Raw genomic sequence first — 24,221 nt, 5'->3', positions numbered from 1 at the left:
CGCTGCACTCTTATATAATTAAAATTGGTTTTGGGGGAAAGGAAATGGCGCAGTATCTGTCTCATATTTCGTTGGACACCTGAACCGCGCCGTAAGGGAAGGGATAAAGAAGGGAGTGAAAGAAGAAAGGAAGAAAGAGGTGCCGTAGTGGATGGCTCCGGAATAATTTCGACCACCTGGGGATCTTTAACGTGCACTGACATCGCACAGCACACGGGCGCCTTAGCGCTTTGCCTCCATAAAAACGCAGCCGCCGCGGTCGGGTTCGAACCCGGGAACTCCGGATCAGTAGTCGAGCGCTCTAACCACTGAGCCACCGCGGCGGGCGCTGCACTGTTAAGTACACCTCGGTTTGGTTGATTCGGTGATGTGATCAGAAGACATGAACATATCGGGATGAGGTTGTCAGGGACGTACATCAGAAGGAAGACGGCCCAGGGATGATCAAATAACAATGGAGAGATCTTAAGGAGGAGGAGCTGCCCATGGAGACAGTTCAGGACGCGAAGGAAGGGAGAACACCCACAAGTTTCAGCAGCCTCATTTATACAAGCTGGACAAGAAGATGGAGGAAGAAGAATGTTGTGTGCTCTCTAGTAATCGCAGAGGATACAACAAAAACAGTAAGCGCAGAGGAAATGCTATACGTATACAGCGTGAACCTGCCGCACTTGTTCGCAAAATTCCAAGCAATGAATGTTCCGACTTCTACGTTCACACAATAGAAACGTCTGTACTCATGCAATAAATTCATGCATTCTGAAAGTGCTATATATTATCGCGACTTAAGTTTATTTTCAAGAGCCCTTAGTTGCCAACTCGCCCCGAAATCGCCATGTATATATCACGACACGATGCAACGTTGGTTGATATGCATCGTAGATATGCTGCCGTCCTCACGTTTTATCGCAGGCAATGTTCAGTTTAACGAAACAGATGAGGCAATTTAATTTCAATATTGCTCTTTTTAAGAGTTGGTAGAAAGAACATGTTTTCCTCATTGTGAATTGCTTTAAAATTTTTTTCATTTAAACTAATAATGTGAGTTAGTTACCCATATTAAGGCAGAATCATACAGTTTTACACATGCAGCAGGTTTCGATGAGTACATATTGATATCGGGCTTAGTTTTAACACAATTTCATAGCTTTTTTTGTGAAGATCAGCGACGGCTTCAGAGTTAGCACTCAATATACCGATTGTCTTGTCATTTTTTCCTGCGAAGTTAAGTTCTTGTGCAAATGCTAATTGCAGTGCCGAAACGACATGGTGACACACTTGGTCGCTGGAGTATTTATAACAGCCGGAGGCACACTTGTGCTTGAATCACACACAGCTCACAGCGTCATTTCAGCGCAGGTTCAACTTCCGATCAACTGGCATCTGTTCATTCTGTTCATCAGATATGATACCCAAGACAACAATTTCGAAACAATCTTACGCATCAAAGCAGTCGTGAATTTGGTGCAGGGTTCGAATTAATCTTGAGTGTAGTGGCGTCGGCATAATACGAAAACACAACGAAGCTGAACGCGCTCACCTAATCACTGGCCGGGTTTCCATTTTTCAGACTATTTAGCACTTTGCACGGAATTGATTGATTGATTGATTGATTGATTGATTGATTGATTGATTGATTGATTGATTGATTGATTGATTGATTGATTGATTGATTGATTGATTGATTGATTGATTGATTGATTCGATCGGTGATCGTGAAAATGTGTCCTTGAAGGTATTGGTGAGCGCTACCAAAATACGGAAAAGGACGAACACACAAGACAAGCGCTGTTCGTCCTTTTCCGTATTTTGGTAGCGCTCACCAATACCTCCAAGGATGCATTTCCAACTAGCCCCAGTTGTAGCTCTTTTGACGTGAAAATGTGGTCTAAAGTTGATTGGTGAAAAATGTAGTGTATGAAACAGTTAAGCTTTTAAGTTTCGCTTTGACATTAAAAACTTTATCAAGCAGTGCTGTATTGGCTGTGTGAAATAGAAAAATTCTGCAGCAGCATCCATGGCTACGAGAAACGCCCTATGGGAGGTCCTAGCCTCGACTCAACGTGCATCAGAATATCGGCACGGGGCCGGCAGAGCAGCGTAGAATTGAGCCACCATGCGCTGCCGGCAACTAAACTGGCGGACCGTTACGTAGCGACGTACCCTGCGGAAGGCAGCGTGCGCGCGGTTGCGTTATTACACTAGCGGGATCATTAGGCCCCGGAGACCCCGGACCTCCTGGATCCAGCGGCAAACAGAAAAGCTTGGGCAACTATATAACGGAGTGCGCGCCTCGGTCAGTCGAACGTGCGATCTATTTCGGTCTTCGCCCGGTGCAGGGCGGCGCACGTACGGAGTAAAGCACGCCAGCACAGGCGAGCTTGCCCGCGCACACATGACGAACATGCAAGCGTGCCGCACGGATGCTAAATATTTCCATCTCACTCATCACAAAGTGACGACTGCACGCGCTGCGGCGATTTGTCTTGGGAACGGGAGGAGTTTTTTTTTTTTATCTGGGTGTGCGTGTGCATGTGTGTCTGGGGGGGCGGCGAATCTTTCTGTCTTTGATTGCGTGCGCGTGGCTTATACTTGTGGGGGGAATGACGAACGCGACGGTCCTGCCCGTGCGTGGTGCCCGGCAACAAATCTCGCACTGGTCTGGCTATTCGCATGCGCCAGTGCGTGATCTGGAAATGGCGCTCGTAAAGCAATCAAGCTTCGATCGACCGGCAAGAGTCGCCGTAGATTGTTTGTGGGAGCGGTGATTCTCGTGTGTGCGCGCGGCCAGATCTGCTTCTGGGGCCGCCGCTGCTGCTGATGCTGCTCTTGTTGTGGGGGACCGAACAAGCGTGTGCGTGTGTGTGCACATGTATTGATTGTGTCGACGCGTTCGGCTAGCCGATCTCTCCTCCGATATGCGTGGGGGCAGGTAATTGCTGTTCCTCCTTCGTATATGTGCCTTCCTGGGGCATCGCGTTTCACTTTACTCGGTGTGTATGCTTTCTAAGGTTATAGAAAATTCTCTCAGAAACGGCTAATGCGACAGTGTCGAAATCGAAACGCATTTTTTTTTTCTCTCTCTCTTCTTTTTGTCATCCAAGCGCCCTCTTCTACATTCAAAGGCAACTTAGAAACTAAATTTCCAAGCGGGCTGCAGAGGAAACCAGAAGCTATTATATATGCCTTCGTAATGGTTATAGTACATGCAATCCCTAAATTCAAGTTCTCCGTTGCGTTTATAGTTGGGTAGCAATCAACGTGGCATATATCGAGTTTAGAAGATGATCTCGAGAAGAACAACAGAAAGAGCTAAACCGCGATTCACTGCGCTGAAATTGGGTTACCGCACACAATATCCCCTTAGCAACAGCGCGAGCGAGCGCCACGCTATATACGAACGTCACAATAGCCTCCGCAGCGTCGGTACTGATCCTCGCTTAAGGTCAGGCGGATAATTTCCTCGCGTGAAATATAATGTCCCGCGGGATTCATTACGCTCTGCTTTTTATCTTTGCGCGTTTTGTTTTCGTGCGCTCGTTAATATTTGATCTCCCTGCCCATCTGTGCATGCTGTTTACGTTCGAGAGGCTGTTTTTGCCGGTGCTATCTAACTCTGGTTTTGGTGCATGTTAGTAAAACAACGCTTGTATAGCGACCCGCTCAGGCGCATTCGTTTATGCGTGAGGTCGATATTGATGACTGCTTGGAGCGGATGTCATTATTCGCGATGGAGCCGTACATGTGGGCACAAGCGCTACACATGCCATAGTCTGTCTATACAGGAAATAATGTGTGTATACGACTGAGTCATACAAAACCGTCTATGCAGCGCGGCATATATGTGTATGACCATTATCTCCAGGCGCATCTAAAGTAGACGTTGTGTGTGGGCAGTGTCTAGCGGCCAAATCATTCTATTTAGCGCCAACAGGGACGATATTCATGAGGCGCATCATATAACGCAGCCAGTGAAGTTATTACCCACTATACACCGTTTGAATAACTTCCCGCCACCCGTCGGTCTCGCAGATGGAAACCACGCAGATGTGTAATGTGGAAGACAGTGCGAGGCTCTCTGCCATCAGTAAAAGTGTAATGTGCTCTTTTTGTGATGTAGCGGTAATGAATTAAATGGATGCAGTAAAAGTCTCTGTTTCTGTTCGGTCAGCATATGGTATACAGTGGGAGACAAACTAAGAAGGCAGTGAGGCAGCTCAGCCCACATTAATGCCCGCCACACGCCGTCTCTTTACGGCAGAGAAAAAGCCCGTTAATGAAACTTTTCTTCTCAAGCAAATACACTAATCGCAAGGCTAAATTACAAGCGCGAAAATTTTGATGCTGTGTTTGGTGAACGGAGTGATACAGCCCTCTGAGAGTCATGGGCTATTCTCGTCTATTGCAGCAGTAGTTTTTTTTTCTATTTTGCATCCTGCTGTACTGTGTTCTAAAGGGCAGAGAGAGTAGGCAGAGGTTTGGCTCTCAGTAGCACTGTGCATTGTTCTAGGTTTTATGAAGATGTTCTCAGCCTTTCTATCAGAGGTGGAATTCACCGAGGCGAGGAAATTCACCGAGTGGTTGGACAGCTCCCGAGCTATAGGAGCCAATAATAACACTCGTGGCCTGCGCGAAATCCACGTAGTTGCGAAACATATTTCAGTAACAAACTGCTTTGTGAATTAAACCATAGGACAGGTGCTCTGCCGCGATTATTTTCGTTCCAGTTCTGTTCAGCACTCATATCCCGCCACGCTGAATGGACGCGCGATTCCGACCGCACCTGAAACAACAAAAACGCAAGGAGGAGAGAAAAAGAAGGAAAATTAAATTGCAATGTAATCGCTATATTATGCCCGCTCGTGATTTTTTTTTGTGGAACTTTAATTATAGCGTCTTGATTCCTTTATGAACTCTGCAGCGCGGTGAAAACAAATAAAACGCAAGATCTTGGGCTGCCTACCGAGCTAGCTAGTAGCACTGTATACTGCTGTGGTGGCCCAGTGGTCTGAGCATACGCCTCGCATGCGGGAGGTGCGGGGTTCGATCCCCAGTGCCGCCGGGTACTTACCGGTGATGCAATGAGTACAAGCTTTCCCCCTGGTCTGATGGTGAGCTTATTTAGGATGAAATGCTTGGAAAATGGGTCTTTGACCCCACCTCGAGTAGGAGAAAATACCTTGTGTCATGGCTCTCTTTGGCCACAGATGCACTTTCGCCATAAAAATCCATAATCATCATCAGCTCTGTATCTCTAAACTACTGCTGGTTCAAATTAAAGAAAGAAGAAATAAAATGTAAAAGACAAGAAAGAAATCAACTAAAGAGGTTGCAACCTAAACCTCGTTTCCTGTTTTGTGCTATCCGTTAAGATAAAGTTGAATTAAATACATAATTTATCGGCTCGACCAGGAGAGCATCTTCATAATCTTAAACGTCCCTCCACACCTTGTTACTTGTCACCTCATAATTTTGGACACTGCTCATGCATCTGTACACTTCCCTGAAATTAAAAAGTTTAATTAAATACGTAATTTAATAGCTTCTTCGTCATCTTAAGCGTGACTCCTTTCCCTATTCTCATCTCATCATTTTGGACTCCGCCGAGGCATCTGCACACTTCCCTGAAATGTGCGATGCTTTCCTTCGCAGAACATGCCTCACCGCAAAGTACATACCCAGCCAGTCAGCCGACTGTCGAGAATGCCACGTGTTTTTTTTTTTTGCTTTTTCCAGTATTTTCCCCGTGTCCTCCGAAAGCCCAACACTGCACCTTCCCTTATTTTCCCCTTATAGTGCTTTCCTTCCCCTGTTGCCAGGTTATCAGGTATATTTGTTGACATAAGTCTGCCCGAGGTGCGCGAGCGCCATCTAGAAGTTTACAAAACTTCTTTTTTTAGCGTCATTTCTCTCTTCTCCGTTCCACTACATACTTGTTCCGGCCCCCACCTCGTGTCGCACCGGCGGTGGCCTTTCGGCGAACGGCCGTTGATATTTGGCTCGGCGCTTGTAAAAATAAACACTCCCCGGCTCGCGGGCCGAAAGCGACAGGCGATGACGACGCGTTCCGTGTCGGGTGTGCCTCGTTGGCCACCGTGGGTTCTGCGCAGAGATCGAACGTTTTCTCTCGGGGCTCTGTCGCTGACGTCGCTGGCCGGGCTATGAGCTGGCTAGACGTTCAGCACGAAATTTACGGCTCTGAAAACAGAGGGATAGGCCTGGCGCGAAGAGTTATTGGAAGGTTATATTTGGCACATGCCGACGTGCAAAGGTTTATAGACAAGTTTCGAAGCAAAAAAAGGTTCTGCATTACAAGATTACCAGAATTCAGCCAACGTATATATACGCCAGGGGTTCGGCCTCATAAGTAGTGAGCACGACTCTTATCGTTCGTTAAGCGTGCAGGAGCCGCGTTCGGCGACGCGCGAAATGGTTATCAGCGCTCTCTAACGTGCTGTTAAATTTCTCGAGCACTGTCACTAATAGTAACCTCTTGCTAAACCAGCTTTTGTTTTCACAATAATTTTCCGGTGAAAGGGCCATTTATTTACCGTAGGCAGCACGCCGAAAAGGATACTTGAAGCTTGTAGCGGAAGACAACAAATTTAATAAGCCAAACTTGAACGCAATTAATATTTCGCTTGCAGACTGGGACATTTTGGCTTTTAAGAATCGCAAGAAAAAACGCGACCTTATTTACTTTATTTTCACTCCCTCATTTGCATACCATACTTAATTCCTTCGCTTAATTCCTTTCATTCGTGACCATCACCAGGATACCCGCTGTGCATTCACGTCTGAGTATATCCTTGTATCGCGGAAGAATGACAGACTCAGTTCAATCAAAAATTTCATTGATCAGAATCTTTAGTGGAGTACCTGCGGTAAATGCTGTAATCAAGCACTCTGAAGAGGCCCAGGTAACTCCGTGTTGTTTTATCGGATAGTATTTGTAGAAGCAAGATAATCAGTAAGTCGACCCATCACAGACGCAAAACACTAAGAACGAATGAACAAACTAGTTAATAGTCAGTTGGTATAAAACATTCCAGTACCTAAATGCAATCATACTATCCCACTATGCATATTGTACTTGCTGCATATGGTGAACCTACACCCACCTTAAATGCCGGTCATCCATGAAAACCGCAGTCAAGAGTGAAGGAAAAAAACGTTCGCCTCACATGACAGACCGACTTGCAAGCGCAGCACAACCTGATATCTACTTCAGCAGCGTGATGCTTTCACTTTTGAATACGTTTTCGGCGTGACGTCAGCGATCAGATCGCCGTTGTGCGTGGCAGACTAACTACGTGCATGTTTAGTGTCACCGTCATCATTAAAGGGGCTGTGAAAGGGGTCTCAACAAAGATGCGATGTGCTTAGCATGCTAAAGGACGCCGCTTCAAAAATATCCTCCAGCAAGAATTTGTTAGATGCGTTTTGTGAAAGCCGAGTTACGTGTAGTCAAAATTTGAATTTCCGCGTCTTCGCGCCTTTCTCTCTCCTCTCGTCACTTTTTACACGCTGAAATGTCGGCTCTCCTCCGCCGGCCCGTCGCACCATGCGTCGCACTCGCCCCCTCCGCCGGCTACCGACGCGCGCGAACCAATGCTAGCAGTCCGCTGCTGACGTAACGAGCGCGGATGCTGACGTAATGAGCGCGGATTAGGGTGAAAGCCCAGCACCGCAGGTCGCCACTAGGCGCCAAATCGGGAATTTTCAAAATTGAATTGCAAATTAACCGCTCGCTTTTGAGGTCTTGTATGCGGCGTGAACGCTCATTGGCCTGCACTCTACATAATGCGATCATTTTATAGACAACCTCAAACACCCTTTTCACGCACCTTCGAACGGACCACCGTAGACAAACTGAAGTTAGCCTGTACCGATAGCTTACTGCGTGCGTTCTAATGACAGAAATGCTACCCTCACTTGCTCGGTTTACATGAACTCTACAGAAGTCGAGTTGAGTGCGCCTATTGAGTGAAAGTGTAAAAGTGTCGAGGGAGAAAGTAGAGCTCGAGTGGTGACTTTCCTTCTGTAAACCCGCTCTTTCTCTCAAATAATCGACTCGAACAGTGAAGCACGTTCACTGAAAACGCTAGACTATCAACTGAATCTATTTCAGTGCAGGTCACACATACATACCCGTCGGCAATAAGACCAGATATGCGCACATGGCTTGTGATGCTGAAGGGTATATATGTGAGATTTTCGCTGAAATAAATTCAGTTGATAGTCCAGCGTCGTCCTGTCTGCCTCTTTGTTTCTGCGTCCTTCCGCTGGTTTTATTTATTCGAATTATGTCATTTCTTGACGGAGATCCCGGAGTCCTTTTCGGTCTTACGCCATAAATATGAGTCGAGAGACGGGAACAAATTGCTTTTTCAAAAATTATATTTTGTGATCAATAAACGCGCCTTTAGTTGCCTAACAAGCATTGATATGATCAGAAAGAGCCGAACAATCATTTGTTTACTGAGAACGATAACAGGATACAGTTGTCCCCTGTGCTGTCCCTTCATGGCTCTGCACTTTGCAGCACTGCTCGCACTCGTTGCCGCACCGGACCCCGCGCGCTGCGGAGAGTGAGTGCTTTGAGCGAGCATTCGCTTCCCACGGGAACGCGAGGTAACCGCTGGAAGCCGGAAGTTTCACAGTTGCACGCATGCATGCGCCCCCAGCTTCCAGTGCAAGGCCGCGGCACTCAGCGAGTGCACGGCGGCAAAGCGATGAGCAGAGCGGGAAGCTGTCGCGAAACATTGTTTCAAAAAAAAAAAACAGCCCTTCTGTGCTCGAAAGAGGAATGCAGAGGTTGGGCTTTTGTTACACTGCGAGTTTTCAGAGGGACACGGGAAAGAATGCACTGCACTGCAGTGCAGACATTTCCGCGGACGTTTCCGCAAGTGTCCCTCTATAAAAGCTGATATAATGTAAAGCGCCTGAAACGTGGCTCTGTCTACAACGGACGAGGGCCCTCGTCAAAATGCGGGGGATCGAATAGTGAAATTGTAAGAAAAGTCTGTTCGTTGCCTACAAGGTGTTTAAGGTAAACGCTAATAAAATCAGGTCAACCTTAGACTTCAGTCAACCAAATGATCAGGTAGGCTTTCGTAAAGGCTACTGGACAATAAGACATATTTACACTATCAATCAGGTCATAGATAAATGAGCAGAATATAGCCAACCCCTAAATATAGCGTTCATAGATTACGTTAAAGCATTTTATTCAGTCGAAACCTTAGCAGTCATGCAGGTAATACTTAATAAGAGTTAGATGAGCCTTATGCAAAAATACTTTAAGCTACCTAAAACGTCTGCACAGCCACCATAGACCTGCATTAAGTCAGCAATAAAATTTCTGTAACGAAAAGTATCAGGCAGGGAGACACGATCTCGTCAATGCTGTTCACTGCCTGTTTACAGGTGGCACCCAGGGGCCTGGATTGGGAACATTTGGACATAAGAGTTAATGAAGAATACTGTAGTAATCTGCGATTCGCTGGTGACATTGCCTTGCTGAGTCACTCGGAAGATGAATTGTAAAGCATGATCAATGACTTAGACACGCAGAGAAGAACGATGGGTCTAAAAAGTAAAGTGCAGAAAACCAAAGTTTTGTTCAACGGTCTCTGAAGCAAACAGCAGGTTACATTTGGTACCGAGGTGCTGGAAGTGGTAAGGGAATGCCTCTACTAAGAGCAGCTAGTCACAGCGGATCAGCATCACGATAATAAAATAACTAGAGTATTAAAAATGAGGTGGATCGCATCTGACAGCTTCTGTCAGATCATGAATGGGAGTCTACCAATATCCCTCAAGAGATCAGCATATAACAGCTGTATCTTACCGGTGTTCACCTATCGGCAGAAACGGGGAAGCTAATGAAAATGGTTCAACTTGAATTGAGGACAACGCACTGAGCCATGGAAAGGAAAATTGTAGGTGTAACGTTAAGAGACCGGAAGCGCGCAGAGTGGGTGAGGGAACGAACGCGAGTTAATGGCATCCTAGTCGAAATCAAGAGGAAGAAATAGGCTTGGCCAAGGCATGTAATGCGAAGGAAAGGTACTGATGATCTTTAAGGGCATCGGAATGGATTTCAAGAGAAGGCAAGCGTCGCAGAAAGCGCAGAAAGTTAGGTGGGCGGATGATATTAAGAAGTTTGCGGGGATAGAGTGGCCGAAGCTGTCACAGGACAGGGTTAATTGGAAAGACATGGGAGAAGCCTTTGTCCTGCAGTGGACGTAGTCAGGCTTATGATGATATATAAAAGTCCGGCGTGAACAATGTAAGGCTAAAAACAATGTCGTCGGCCTGAAAGCGTGTAAGAAAAGCTAGGAACGTTATTGATACGCGTAAAACAAACGAGTGGCGACATTCTAAGAGTACTAGAACCTCAAATCACGCCCTTATTGAAAAACTAACTGCTCCTTTAAGTAGACAAAGTTTAAGTGCTCCTTAATGTAGAACGGCTGCTTACATTTTTGACGTGTTCTGTAAAGAACTCAACGACTTGCAATTCACTACAGAGTTTCCCACTAACAACTAGATCTAGAACTTATGCTCTCAAACGAAGCTGCGAATACTCACCGCACTCCCTTAAGAGCCTTCTACCCTTTAAATCGGCTCATTCAAAGTTAGTTCAGCACCGAATAGCAAAAACACGCATGAGAGCCGCATTTTACAGGTCATGTGTGCGTCAAACCCGAACCAGCTTTCACGCACAAGTGAAAAGGCTAGCCGCTGCGGGGTACCCGATGAAGATGGAACCAAGCAACGCTGAGTCATTGTTCACCGAAAGCAAAATTCAGAAGAATATGCGTACCAAAGCTGACCAACCAGTGAAGACCAACACCATACACCTGCATCCTGCATGTGGCCAAGCTTTCTCACAATCCGAAAAAGATTGTGCGATAAGCATTAGCCCCCGCGGTGTGTGCTTTAAGCGCTACATCTTAAACTTTTGCGCAGGAGGACTACTTACTCCCTTTTTACTCCCATGTAGGCGTATTCGCGTTTAGCGTGCACACTCATGTCCTGCATTGCTGACTAAGATTGTGAGCTAAGCTGGCGTGAAGTTAAATTGGGAGGGTTGTGCGAGCGAGCTCATGAAAAAGAAAAAAGAATGCCCGGGGGAGAAGCACCAAACCACTTTGTCAGCTGTTGATGTGGTGTCTATCATCTATAGGATTTCATTGCCATGTGGCAAATTTCATATCCCTGAGACAGGACACTGTATCAATGACCCACTACGCGAGTACGCCAGAGAGATAGAGAGCCAGTCACGCAGAAACAACATAGCCACACATTGTGCTGAATGCAAGCACAGAAGCACTGTGGGGTGTTCCTGAACAAAACCGCAATTATCGCTGATTTCCGATGCATACAACATACTCAACTTCACCAGCCACCCATCTGTGGCTCTTATTCTACAAGAACTTGCATTTCTTAATCACGAACGCTTTATGATTCTTCTCGATTGATGACTGCTATATTGTTTTTCTTCCCCACGGATGTTTTATTCATGTTGCTACCTTCCGTATCGTAGTAAATCGTTTGGTCGCTAGTCGGCGCAAGTGTCTGTCTTCTTCTCTTCCGTCCCGTCTGTGAGCGCTGTTCTCTGTTCCGTGAAAGATAGCAGGGCATGTAGGTCAGTCAGGTCGAAACATCTAGCTGCATGAAATGTATCATGGAACGAAACACGATTCACTGCTTGAAAAGATGCGAACAGAGTTTGCCTCCCCAGACACTAGCTCTCTAATTAAAAGGCAAAAATTGATAGGAAACAGGGATTATAGTAAACGCTGCTTTCTATCGACCGTGTGTTCATCGATCGCCGACTAACCAGATTATGTGCGCACACGCACAAACCAGGCTAATGGTCGCCAGAAAGCGAGATGGTAGTTTGGTTAATGGGGATTTAAGGTTCGAAACCTACTCAGGCTATGAAGGACGCCGTAGTGAAGGGGTCCGGAAATTTCAACCACGTGAAGTAGTTTAATGTGACATCTCATTATACACGGGCCTCTAGAATTTTGCCTCCATCAAAATTCGACCGCTGCGACCGGGATCGAACCCTCATCTTTCGGGTCAGCGGCCGAGCGCTGTACCCACTGAGCCACCGCTGCGGAAACGCGAGGTGGCGCTGGTGAGGCATGAGCTTATATAGCGCACGTCATTATTTTTTATACCCCGACGGCTCACTTCAATAGAGATCTCTAAGAGTGGATTTATCGTATAAGCGCAATGATAAGATACGGAGGGATGTTGTAATGACAGGTTCTTGCTACCTCCATAGAGTTGCGCTCTTTATTGTCAGCGTACATACGGCATTCAATAAAGCAGACCAAGACTCTCTTGTTTTGCGGTCAATGTGGCTCGTCTGCTAGCAGCACAGGGTTCAACATACGTGCCCATGGGCAAAGCCCACGTACATTGCATAACCACACAATGCCCGGACACCTCGGTAAATGCCATTTGCTCGGTCCGTGTTAACGGTTTCTTAATTGACAAAAAAGCGGGAGGCCTGATTTTGTTATAACTACACACAACAATGGTCGCGGGCATACCTTTTTCCATAGAGACAATCCCCTAAACACCTGTCGCTGTTTTTGTTGCGTAACTTCTAAATGCTGCTCCACGAACGAACAGCACAAGCCCCCGCGAGCACGAGTGACAAACAGAGAAGCAAGCTTTACAGGCGCGTACGCGCTCACAAGCTCGCCATCTCCGCGCCGCGGCATCACCGAGCGCACTGAGCGGGACGAGCGTGCTGCTGCTCGGCGAAGCTCGCGCGTCAGCGGGTTCCTCGTCCGTTCCCCAGGCGGCGACACAGAGGAGGCGCCGGTCTCCGCCTCCGCTACCCTTTCCTCCTCCCAGCAGACCTGCAGAGCAGAGGCAGAGCGCGCGGCGGGGGTGAGGTGATTCCTCTCTCCAGTCACTTTGGGTTTGGACAGTTGAGAACCTCCTCGCGCTCAATCATCTCTCCTCTCCTACTCCTCTACTCCGATTCTTTCTCTCGGGCTCCCGGGAGATGCGGCTTGGGGGAAAAACGGAGCCCCGAAAGAGTTCGGGCGCAGTTCTAATCGCGAACGGGCGCCGTGGCGGGAGCTCGGCGTGTGCTGCAGTGCCCGCGTGTTCTCTCTTGTTCCTCGCGGTGGTGGTGAGGCGGCGAACCGTCGACGAAGGCGAAGCGTGCCGTCTTTTTTGCGTGCCCTTCGAAGCCGTTGCTCTTTCTACCTTTTCATAGCTCCCGCTTGAAAGGCAGTGAGTTTATGTTCGAAAAGGCGACATTTCTAAAATCGCGTTGCTGCGTGTGAGCAGCGTGCTCTGACGAACCTGCGGAAACGTGAAAACAAAGTGGGAAGTTGTTGGAAAACGACAGATAGGAAGAAAAAAAAAAGGAATTGAAGTCCGAGAGCGACGACTGTTCGGTGAGCGGTGCGAAGCGGATCAATCTCTTCCCGTTCTGTGTGCGTGGCCGTGACGGATCGAACGACGAAGCGCCGAGGCATCGCTCGCAGCGGTGACAGTTCTCCAGGGCGCCACGAGAAATTGAACGACGACGCGTTGTGGAGGATGTGGAGGAGATGACGTTTTGAGTGGAGACACCGCCACGCGAGCTTTTTCCGTTGGTGACACGCGTCGGCGGATCAGCGTCGCCAACGTTCCTTCTCGTTTTTTCACCGCCTCGTGTGCGAGCGTGTGTTGATATGTGCCCGGCCGAACTCGGATACCTACGGTCGCCCTGAAGACGGCCTCCTCCTCCGTGTGCCCGCATCGGCGGGCCCGCTCAATAACGGCCAAAAGGTGAGACTGCTGCTGCTGCTCATCACTCTGCTGTTTTTTTTTATTCACTTTATACGACTATAACGGGACGACGACGGCACAAGTGTGTTTGCATTTTGGTTCTTTCTATTTTTTATTCCGTCGAAAAGAGCAGGTTGACACGCGTCTTTCTGCGGCGGTCGAGTCGATAAAGCTTCTTCTTTTCGTTAGACTGGTTGCACTGAAACATTGGTATCCGAGAGGCCGGTGTTGATTACTCATTTCTCCCTCCATCCGTCAAAGCGTGCGTGAGACACCAGGTTCTCCTGCGAGTTTGAGAAACATAAATTATAACACACAAGCTTAAAAGGGCGCGCAAGTCTTTTGAGTGGTGATTAAACAAAAATGACACCAAAGAATGTAGATTTGTCAGTTCACGACCGTCTTCTTTATTTCTTTTTAGACACAGATATGTCAAGAGGACAAAAATTATTGTGGGATTATAAAAAGAACGAAAAATAAAGTGCCCCTGCCCGTGCCACTAAGTATAACGGGCTAGTGACAAGAGGACAAAAATTATTGTGGGACTATAAAAAATAAAGTGTCCCTGCCCTTGCCACAATAGAGGGTTTGTTATATCTGTTTCCTTTGGCGTGATAACACCTTGTCGATCTGTGCAGTTAGCTAGCCCAGCAGTTATCTCTGCCGTTGAAATCCAGCCCGGAGTTAGTACAGAACGCCAAATAACGACCGGAGCAGTGAGCTTAAGATCGAACGCGTGCTTTTTATTTCGTTTTCTGTCGTTTCTCGGGACTGCATTGCTTCCACGCCGACCGCAAAAACCAAGTCACCCATCTTTCTGGCTTGTTAAGTTCTGCAATGAAGTACTTTCTGCACAAAGAGACGTGTGAATTAAAAATACCCAAAATGTACGGTGCACAGTACTTTCCACTCTTCGTCGTCGTTTCGTATTCTTTTTTCTGATATCAAAAACAAATGTAGCAATGACAACACTATCCCGAACCTGAGCGATCCGAGCAGCGTTTCGCCAAGCAATTGTTCTGGTCTCATTACTCTAATTTGCTTGAAAAGCTTTCTCCTAGAACTTCGAACTGCAAGCACCATCCAAAAGATTAAGTGCAATATTTCAGACCTCAAATATTCACATTTGTTTGTTACCGTCCACCGCAAAAAAAAAAACTCTGAAACAATGAAACACCATCGTCTGCAATAAAATGTCCCAGTAAGTAAGCCTTAACAGGGATGCAACCGAGTTCTAATCGAATTTTTATTTAGTTTTCTCTAGTAGCTGGAAAGAAACAGCTGTTCCATGGTAAGGGCGTCAAGCCACGATCTTGCCTGCTCTCAGCATGCACTGTGTCAACGTATCTCGCAAATTAAGAATAGAAAGATAAACTGTTGATTTCCAGCAAAGCGTTCTTCATCGGCTATTTGTTAAATTCCTTTCTAAATTGTGCCCTCAAGCGTTTGAGTAAACGGTAACAAAAACAAATCCGGATTTAGTAAGAGCTTGCGCGTGAAACAGGATTAAGTTCTCACCAACAATTAAAAAAAAAAGAACTGCACCCGCGTCTTCAGCCGGACATTCGCTGCATGCAGCATGTAACTCGTCATCTTCTTCGACTCCATCACGTCGCGCTTTTTCGCACATTTATGTAACCAACAAATGCATCTGCAGAAAGCAATCCCAGTAATTATATAATTTTCAAATTGATAAACCTACTGTTGTCCACAAAAAAAAAATTCCACTAAAGGCCTGTATTCATACTGGTATGTGTGCGGGCGTACTGCGGTTTGCATTTCAGATTATAAGCCGCATTTTTTTATTATTAAAGATGGGCTAGCGGCTGATTGTGATAGCATTAACGTTTGCCTATACAACACAAAATGTCTAGAAACACTTTTATGGAGCCCCTATTGACGCTAAGACTGCTCTCAATTGAAGCAAATGAAAATAGCTTTACGCGCCTGGCTGTTTTCCATAATATCGCATTGCGATACCTGCTGCCTTACATAAAATAACCGTCTTGTCACTTTTACGTTGATAAGGACCGACATCCACTATTGCACTTGTCCCTCGCTACGAACACTCGATAAGTTGCGCTCGGTGCGCATGTAAGGGTGTCTCCGCATAACGAATGCTTACATAAAATTCAGTCGTGCTCTGGTGGCGGTTTAGGCTGGTTGGCGTTTGTTGTTACGTAATAATTATGTAAGAAGAACATCTCAAAGGAACAGACGGGTGTTTACATAATTTTTTTCTTGGCATACTGCATTCTAAGCCTTGGGGAAAAAATTGCCTTACGTGGTTAGGTTGGCCGCGCAACCACACTGGGGCGTTAGGAAACTAGGGGATACTGTAAAAACCCGCGTGTTGCATAAGGTGAAATAAAACGCGAAAGTCAATCTGCAGTGACGGCAAAGAGGAAAAAAAAATTACTGGCGCGTGATGTAACCAGATTAACTAAAACTGCATTTGTTTTAAATTAATGGAACTTGATTTTGATGCGTGGTACTGACATGACAGATAACTTTGTCATAGCGATGCCTGGCCAACCGTTACAAAACTCTCTTCACGCTCTCCATAGACAGCTCATAGACTATGGGCAGCATATCGAAATATAATGGGGGGAGGGGGAGGGGGGTGCTTCGTCTATTGAATTGAGAAGCCTCATTCAGTTGGTGTGCTTATCTCGCTTTCTGAGAGTTGGAAACTGTCCCTTGTGTTTGAAACGATTCTCACTGCTTTGACTTCACCTTACCCCCTTCACAGGGTCCTTAATTAAGCGGTTTAAGATTGTTCACATCCCACTGTTCTGTCCTGAAAGACCCCCCCCCCCCCCCCTCATCAAAAAAATATGTCAGCATCTTACGTGCGGGGCTTTGAGATTATTTCCAGGATTTTCTAATTTCTCACTTTGGACACGCCGCAAGATCACACGAAGACTCCACGCGTCACCGAAACTGCGGAGCTGTGGCTAGCTAGTTTATCTACTGAGTTAATGCAATCTTTCCGGCAGGTATGTTTGTCTTTCCTCGCATAACTTCTGCGCAGAAAAAATAAAAATGACAACAGTGGTTGCATGGAAGGACACACATCTATCCATTTGTGCGAAGGTCCTTTCTTTTTGCGTTGCTGTTGTGTCAGAAAGGTCGACCATTACGTAATTTCACTTTTTATAATTCACATTTCCTCAATCTGCTCTTTTCTTGCCTCTTGTATTTCTTGTCGTGGACGTTGAAAAGGATATGAAACAATATAATTTTTTTTCCTGGTTTGTTCGAGAAAACTCCACTACATAGAACACAGCACGGTGTCACTTACGGTCGATCCGTAACAAACCGGGATGTTGTTCAGCAAGTAGCGACCTTTGAGTCCAGCGGCAGTGATGGATTCTTCTGTTTTTATTTCTGTTACTTTTTTTCATGTCTTATTACCTCCGACCTTTAGCGTGATATTACTTTACACTGCGAGATAGTATAACCTTAGTGAGAACTAAGGCCCATAACGTTTAGAGCAGTCCTTACTAACTTTCGCCTTGCTAGCTAAGAGACAAAGAAGAAAAAAAAAACAAGCTCCAAAACTCAGACTCTCGTTGCTGACGTGACAAACGACAAACGGTAAAGGACTGCTCAGAGGAGTGCTTGTTAATCTTAAACGGAATGTAATATCTCATCGTCCAACGATAAATAATCAGTGCGACTGCAAATTCGTTTTGTGAGGTTGAACTGTCGAAGCGATCTAACCTCATTTGAGAAGGCCGCCGAGGTATCCATTTTTTAAGAACCGTGCGCTCGGGTTTTATCTTGTGTGGGTCGTATACACGGAACACCGAGCCGGGATGGTTGCGACGTCGTTTATTACCGTCTCTCTCTCTCTCTCTCTCTCTCTCTCTCTCTCTCTCTCTCTCTCTCTCTCTCTCTCTCTCTCTCTCTCTCTCTCTCTCTCTCTCTCTCTCTCTCTCTCTCGTTTTATTTATTTTGGGTAGTTTTAAAGGGGCGACTAATACGTTCTAACCATTGCACGCAACTTGAACAAGCGAGGAGTTTCATTTCAAACCTGGTTCCTGGTTTTATTCACTGCCGATTCTTTTTGTCAAGAAAAGAAACTCCTTCACCAAAACAAGGTAAACCAGAAAAAAAGAAAAGAAATTCGCGCATGGGGTTAAAATAAGTGGTGCTTAAACTTTTTACAAAAAAAAAACGTTAGAAGTGACTGACGATTAGGAATAACACTCTTCTGATCCTATGCGACAAGAGTCAGTATTTGTAGGAATGCAAATAATCTCCCTAGTTGCGAATGCTAAGCGCGAGTGCCATTCAAACGAGGCCAAAGCTTGTACCGATCTTTTCCTTGTTGCGTTACGCATAGCATGGCGCACTATAGATCGCGTACCTCCTATACCCCGCGGGGGAAACAAAATAAAGACACACGGCTCAATAATTTCTCCACTATGTTTCTCCACTCGTACAAATGACACACATTGGGTCTGATTGTTGCCCCAGAAGCTACCTTTGTCTGTACAAATATGTCCTGTTTCGAAGCACTGCCTTTGAGAACATGAACCCTATATGAAGCTAGCAGCTGCGAAGACAATGCACCTACCAAATATGTACTTACGTTGGCGTTTGCTTCATAAACGAAAAAAAAAATATCATTCAGTGAATAGTATTGGCTTTGCAATGGTTAATTTCAGCAAGTATATAATAATTGGTTTTTTGGGGGAAAGGAAATGGCGCAGTGTCTGTCTCATGTATCGTTGGACACCTGAACCGCGCCGTAAGGGAAGGGATAAAGGAGGGAGTGAAAGAAGAAAGGAAGAAGAGGTGCCGTAGTGGAGGGCTCCGGAGCAATTTCGACCACCTGGAGATCTTTAACGTGCACTGACATCGCACAGCACACGGGCGCCTTAGCGTTTTTCCTCCATAAAAACGCAGCCGCCGCGGTCGGGTTCGAACCCGGGAACTCCGGATCAGTAGTCGAACGCGCTAACCACAGAGCCACCGCGGCGGGTTAATTTCAGCAAGTAATTGTTTTGGTTGTGGTTTTTTTCTCTTTTTTTCAAAAGAGTAGTGTCTGCTAATAGTGCGCAGGCCGCCTGCTAACTGTAGGCCCTCGGTAAAAATTATGAGGAGTATGACGAAAATAAAGCCGCAATAGAAGTATCTTATCACTCCGCTGAGCATGCCTATGTGCAAACTTCGCCTTCCAGATGACCCCGTTTTGTTCCTATTAAACTCCTTCAGATTAGCTATTTTTCTCTGCTTTTATTTGGAGCGAATGCCACCGTGACCAGTTCTCGCAGTCGTGCCGGCAACCCAACGGTGTAGGACATTGTGACCTGCACTGCTTTCTTATCTTTATCCGCATTTCTCGCTGGCATTCGGCGCTAATGGCCAATTCGTGCACACCGAGCTCACAGCAGTCCTCGGGCGGACTGAGTCGTTCACGTAGTCGTTTAAAAACGCCATTGGTGTGCCAAATTAATAATCAAGAAGAATAAAAGAACAACTAGGTTATCTAACTCTACTAAAACTCACACAGTCGGCCTCCACTTGCGCATGATTCGACCCGATGGCGGTCGATTTGTAGAATGCAGAGCCACGACTTGACCTCCGGCTTATCAAAAACGATAGAGAGATAACTCGATGTCTATACAAGAAGAGTCTTTTTGTTCCCAGCCAAGCGGTACTGCTATGGTGTAAGTCACTGTAGTCCTAATTCCGATGAATTTTGTTTTCCCTAGAACAAGCCTGCAAGGGTTTCCGAACGACAGATTTGAACCGCTTTTTTTTTTTCGTCTACCTTTCAAATGCACGCCTCAACATGTATTCAGACGACAAACTCTGAAGCTTTACCTCTCAATAGAACGATGCACGCGATGCAGACTGTACTCATGGGAGTATGCAGTTTACGACGGCTTAACGAACTACGTGGAGGGGAAATTATGCGAACTCATACAGCCCGTACGACACGTCATCAGTGCTACATGATTGCCTCCGTCAGGCTAACGATAATTGATCCCCGCAGAGACGGTCTTCATCAACGGAGCCCCGAAATTACCTGCGTCGTTATTGAAAGGCTGCATGCGCAACTCACTGCCAGCATAAAGCCCACCTGTGCAGACGATGCCGGTTTCGAAATCGCTTCGGCGAGCTCTACAACTTCTAAACTTGGCTCACACACGCGCGCGCGCACGCACAGAGAAATGCAGCCGCGCGGAGAGCTTCTGCAGACTCCCAAACATTTCATCGAGAAGCGAGGCTCGCTCGACGAGAGCGAAACTTTTCCGCGAACAACCGCTTCTCATAATCCCTCCCTACTGCAATCAAACGAGAGGTTGTCCGCGCGCATCGAAGCTCTCAATCAAGCTGCAGTGCCGTCACTAACGGTGTACGCCCGCTGTTGCACGCATACCCACCATGCCAAGCACCGGGAGCGTGCGCCGGCAGTTTCTCAATACGCGTTCCTTCCCTCCCTGCACCGGCTGTTCCCGTCGCAATACCTGCCAGGTATTCCCGGTCAGCCCTTCCAATACACCACACCGTCATCGGGAGCTGCGCGCTCACCTGCCCCGGGGCGGGCGTCATCATTTCCCCCTATTAATGACTCTCGTAATTAGGCGAGTTTGCCGGCTCGTCGTAGTGCCAGACAGCCGTTCAACTACACACGCCTTTTTTGCACAAACTCCTCCACCTCATCCCCGTGCTCCAATCGAGAGAATTCCGCCTGCTCACCCACCGCCTTACACACGGGCGCCCTTATATTATGCGGGCCCCCCATAGAGAGAAAGCCTTGCAAGCTCGCTAGCACACGCACGCGCTCTCGCAAACTCCTCCTGGGTCTCGATGCCGCTATCACCCCACTTCGCCAGTCAATTCCACCCACACGCTGTTCGCGAGAAGTGATGTGTGTGTGTGTGCGTGTGTGTGTGCGTGTGTGTGTGTGTGTGTGTGTGTGTGTGTGTGTGTGTGTGTGTGTGTGTGTGTGTGTGTGTGTGTGTGTGTGTGTGTGTGTGTGTGTGTGTGTGTGTGTGTGTGTGTGTGTGTGTGTGTGTGTGTGTGTGTGTGTGTACAGGTGTGTGTGTGTACAGGTGTGTGCGTCTGTGTGCGCGCGTTGTGCACGAAAGGAGCGCACATTGTATACGCATTCAGTTCTCGAGGGCATGCAGGTATATAGAGCGAGGCAGTTTTTAATCTCATGCACGATGTTGGGACTCGCGGCTGAGGGCTCGCAGCGCCCATTATTACCTCGGGACGAGGTAATCCTTTTTTTTACCAGCGTGTTTCTTTTCCGGACAGTATGGAGGAGAGGATGTGGCAATCAACGCACTGAACTACTTCGCAGCGTGCCGGCTTTATTAACTTCTTTTTTTTTTATTGTCAAACTTTCGCCGTCGGTCGGACAAATAGCAGCGTCACTTCGGGCCTCTTCTCTCTCCCTCTCTTCTCTCCCTCTCTTCTCTCTCTCTCTTCTCTTCTGTCTTCCTCCTCTTCTCTCTTCCCCTCTCTCTCCCTCTACAGTTGTGAGTCTGATAAACCACGCAGCACACATGGAGCCCTCGTATCGCACGAGTCGGAAATGATCCTTTGTATATACTATCTTCAAACGATGCTCAAAGTTTCGGATTCCTCTGTTCATCCAGCAGTGCCTCCTGGCGCAGGCGTACGAACTATAAAAATGATATGCAGGTGTGTCAGCTTCTCCGGAACAAGCGGCTGCCCGCTGGCCAATTAATTTCAGCGCGCTCCTTTCGCCGTAGTTCACGTGGAATTTCGCAACCTTTTCTCTTTGCCCGTCGGCCGCAGTGACGCTTCAGCCATCGAGATCAAAGGAAGCTGAGAGAACCGTCACTACATTTTTAATACGGCGGCGTGTCGGTGTCGGATGCGTCTTCTCGGCCGCGGGCGACGGAACTGAACTAATCACTGGAATACCGAGGTCTCTAATTATACTTTCCTTCTCTTTTTTTAGAACACTTAATGAATCGCGCTTCTCTGCAGACCAAACCTGGACAGCGAGAGGAAAACAATGAAAAGACAGTTCAAATAACAGCTCCGATATGCACTGGCGTATGTGCAATGAACGCTTTGCCTATGAATGTTCCTTGCATAAGCCGCTGGCTTCTTCACTGCACTGCTGGCGTTCGCTTTCGTTATCTGCATGGCTATCAAGCGTGTTCCATGTTACCAGGGTTAAAACATTCGTGAAAATAAAAAGAAGGACGTTTTTGTGAAAAGATTAAGTACCAAAGCGCAGACCTATCAATCGGCCGAATTATAACTTTATGGAGTTTTTTTTTTTTTTTTTCACCACCGTATGATTTTACCATTGTAGTTTTTGTCATATTGGTGTTCGAGCAGATGTGATAAACTAGCATTCAGCCCGCAACGACATATTCTGAATAAAGACGCATGTCTTTATTCAGAACATTCTTAAAAGTGTCGCGTCGCTTTATCTTTAGTTTATCGGTGTTGTCGTTGAAGTAGAGCTTTCATACGAGGTTACGAAACGCGTCGCGTTGTAGGATGTGAGAATAATTCCCAAGAATAGAAGGTACTTTGGACGTCGCTCTAGATCACAAATTTAAGATGTGAAATTGTTTCGCGCGTAACATATATACTAGTGCTCTTCCGTAGAGCTCCCTCAGAAATTTCTACCGTGCAAACGTGGTATTCACTGAAGCAGCCGCATCGAATTTCAAAAGAAATTAAACTTAGCTTACGTTCCGTCGTGAAACACGCTCGAATGTTGGTTGCAAATTCGACCATGTTTTAGAGCACGGGCAAGACTCGTTTTATCGCCTGGTCGGTTTTAGTCTAATGGTGCTATAAAGGCCGTACATTTTCGGACATGATCACATAATTATGTAAAGATAAATAAATGTGGTGGGCTCTGATGGGTTTCTTTATCTGTAAATCCGTCCCCACGCTTAATCCGGAAACGCACGTCTAAGTGATCAAGGCCATATACAAGACACGCAGGCAGTGAAAAAGTAAACGGCGGTATGTTTGTGGGACTGAATCTGGCTAGCCCGTGCACCAGACTGATATAGGCAGACTTAAAGGGACCCTGAAATGATTTCGATGGACATATTCTAGAGCGCCATATCTGTAGACGTGGTCTTTGCGGGTATTCGAGTCAAATTTGAAAGCTCTGCGTGCACCTTATAATTGAGGAATAATTTTTTAAAAATCGCTGCTCGCTCGCCCAGACTGCCCACTGACGTCATCGGGATGGGGAACGCGGCGGAGTGAGGTGTCGCCCTAATCGGTTGCGAGCTACTGCGAGCAACGATTCTATCCTTTCTTTTTTCTAAATTATAGGGTTAAATCAGAGCTTTCAAATTTGACTCGAATACCCGCAAAGACCACCTCTACAGATGTGGAGCACCAGAATATGCCCACCGAAATTATTTTAGGGTCCCTTTAAAATCCGTGATGAGCAGGGCTAAAAAGGCTCGTAAGCTGCGTTCGCGTTAAGAGCGATGGCAGCTGTATGCCTGTGTGTCCACAACGTATTCGCGCTGCTATCCTTCCATGCTTGAACGATTTCGTTATGCGAGACCTGACTAACACGGGGTCAGAATAGCATAAATATCCCATTACAGTTAATTCATTTTCATTCATCTTCAATAGCTGAATCGCCAGCATGTTTTCGCTACCAGCGTAATAAGCCAGTCTGCGCGGCGTATCATAAAAATCAAATAGAATCGAGCCATGAGAATCGCTATATCATACCAATCCAGTCCTCTTACACCGCTATACGATTTACCAACATGCTATATGGCGGCGCTTTAGCATCGATAGCGAAAGGCCTCGGTGGCCGCAGCCTGCGTGGGCAAGCGAAAAAGGCGGCGCGATGCTGATTCATCGAGCGCTCCGAATCTCTCTGCAAAGTGATGACGCTGTCGCTTGTTTCGCATTCTCAGAAGGCTTATGCTGTGCTTCTTGGCTTGCGCTATGTAGACTTTCCTTACGGCTGCATATTTTGTGCTCCCGCTTTGCCTAATATAGACGTTCTTCGAGAGAACATGCAGCAATTTGTTCCATATTATTGGAGGCTTGCTGTCATGGGTCCTCTGCGAAGCGAGTTTGTACAAAACATAAAAGGTGAACCCTTTTATGTTTTGTCCACTTGGTGCTACTTTTATGTGTTTAGTATGGCCGACCTCGTTTGATGTAGTGTTTTTTTATGTAGTTCAGTGTTTCCTTTTTTGTTCTATCTTTTTTGTCTTATCATATGCTTGTCTATTTTGTGTACAGATAACCGATCTTATCATTGAATGGGGCGCCTAGTATAATGTTGCCCCACTTAACGCACTTTGGTAAATGTTGGATCGCTTTGGTAAATGTTGGATCGGTAAATGTTGGATCTTGGATCGCTCGAGAGTGATCAAAGGCTTTCATGTTTTGTGTTTTTCAAC

The 24,221-nt window shown here is 46.6% G+C and overlaps 1 protein-coding gene and 1 non-coding gene across 2 annotated transcripts in view; one reads left to right on the top strand and one right to left on the bottom strand.

Annotated features, from left to right (window-relative positions):
• Positions 1-251: 251 nt before the first annotated feature.
• Positions 252-323, bottom strand: TRNAS-ACU (transfer RNA serine (anticodon ACU)). Its single transcript has one exon. It is a non-coding gene; the product is annotated as a tRNA-Ser (tRNA).
• Positions 324-13,081: 12,758 nt separating this feature from the next.
• The window catches only part of Tmtc2 (Transmembrane O-mannosyltransferase targeting cadherins 2), a 315,006-nt gene continuing 303,866 nt past the window's right edge, over positions 13,082-24,221 (top strand). The window contains exon 1 of the mRNA XM_077654186.1: positions 13,082-13,815. The gene's annotated coding sequence lies outside the window, so the exon portion shown is untranslated. The remainder of the gene's footprint in view (positions 13,816-24,221) is intronic.

The sequence above is a fragment of the Amblyomma americanum genome, chromosome 2, assembly GCF_052857255.1.
Source record: "Amblyomma americanum isolate KBUSLIRL-KWMA chromosome 2, ASM5285725v1, whole genome shotgun sequence".
NCBI classification, from domain to species: Eukaryota; Metazoa; Arthropoda; class Arachnida; order Ixodida; family Ixodidae; genus Amblyomma; species Amblyomma americanum.
The sequence above is the reverse complement of the archived record's forward strand: the minus strand, read 5'-3'. Positions and strand labels throughout refer to the sequence as shown.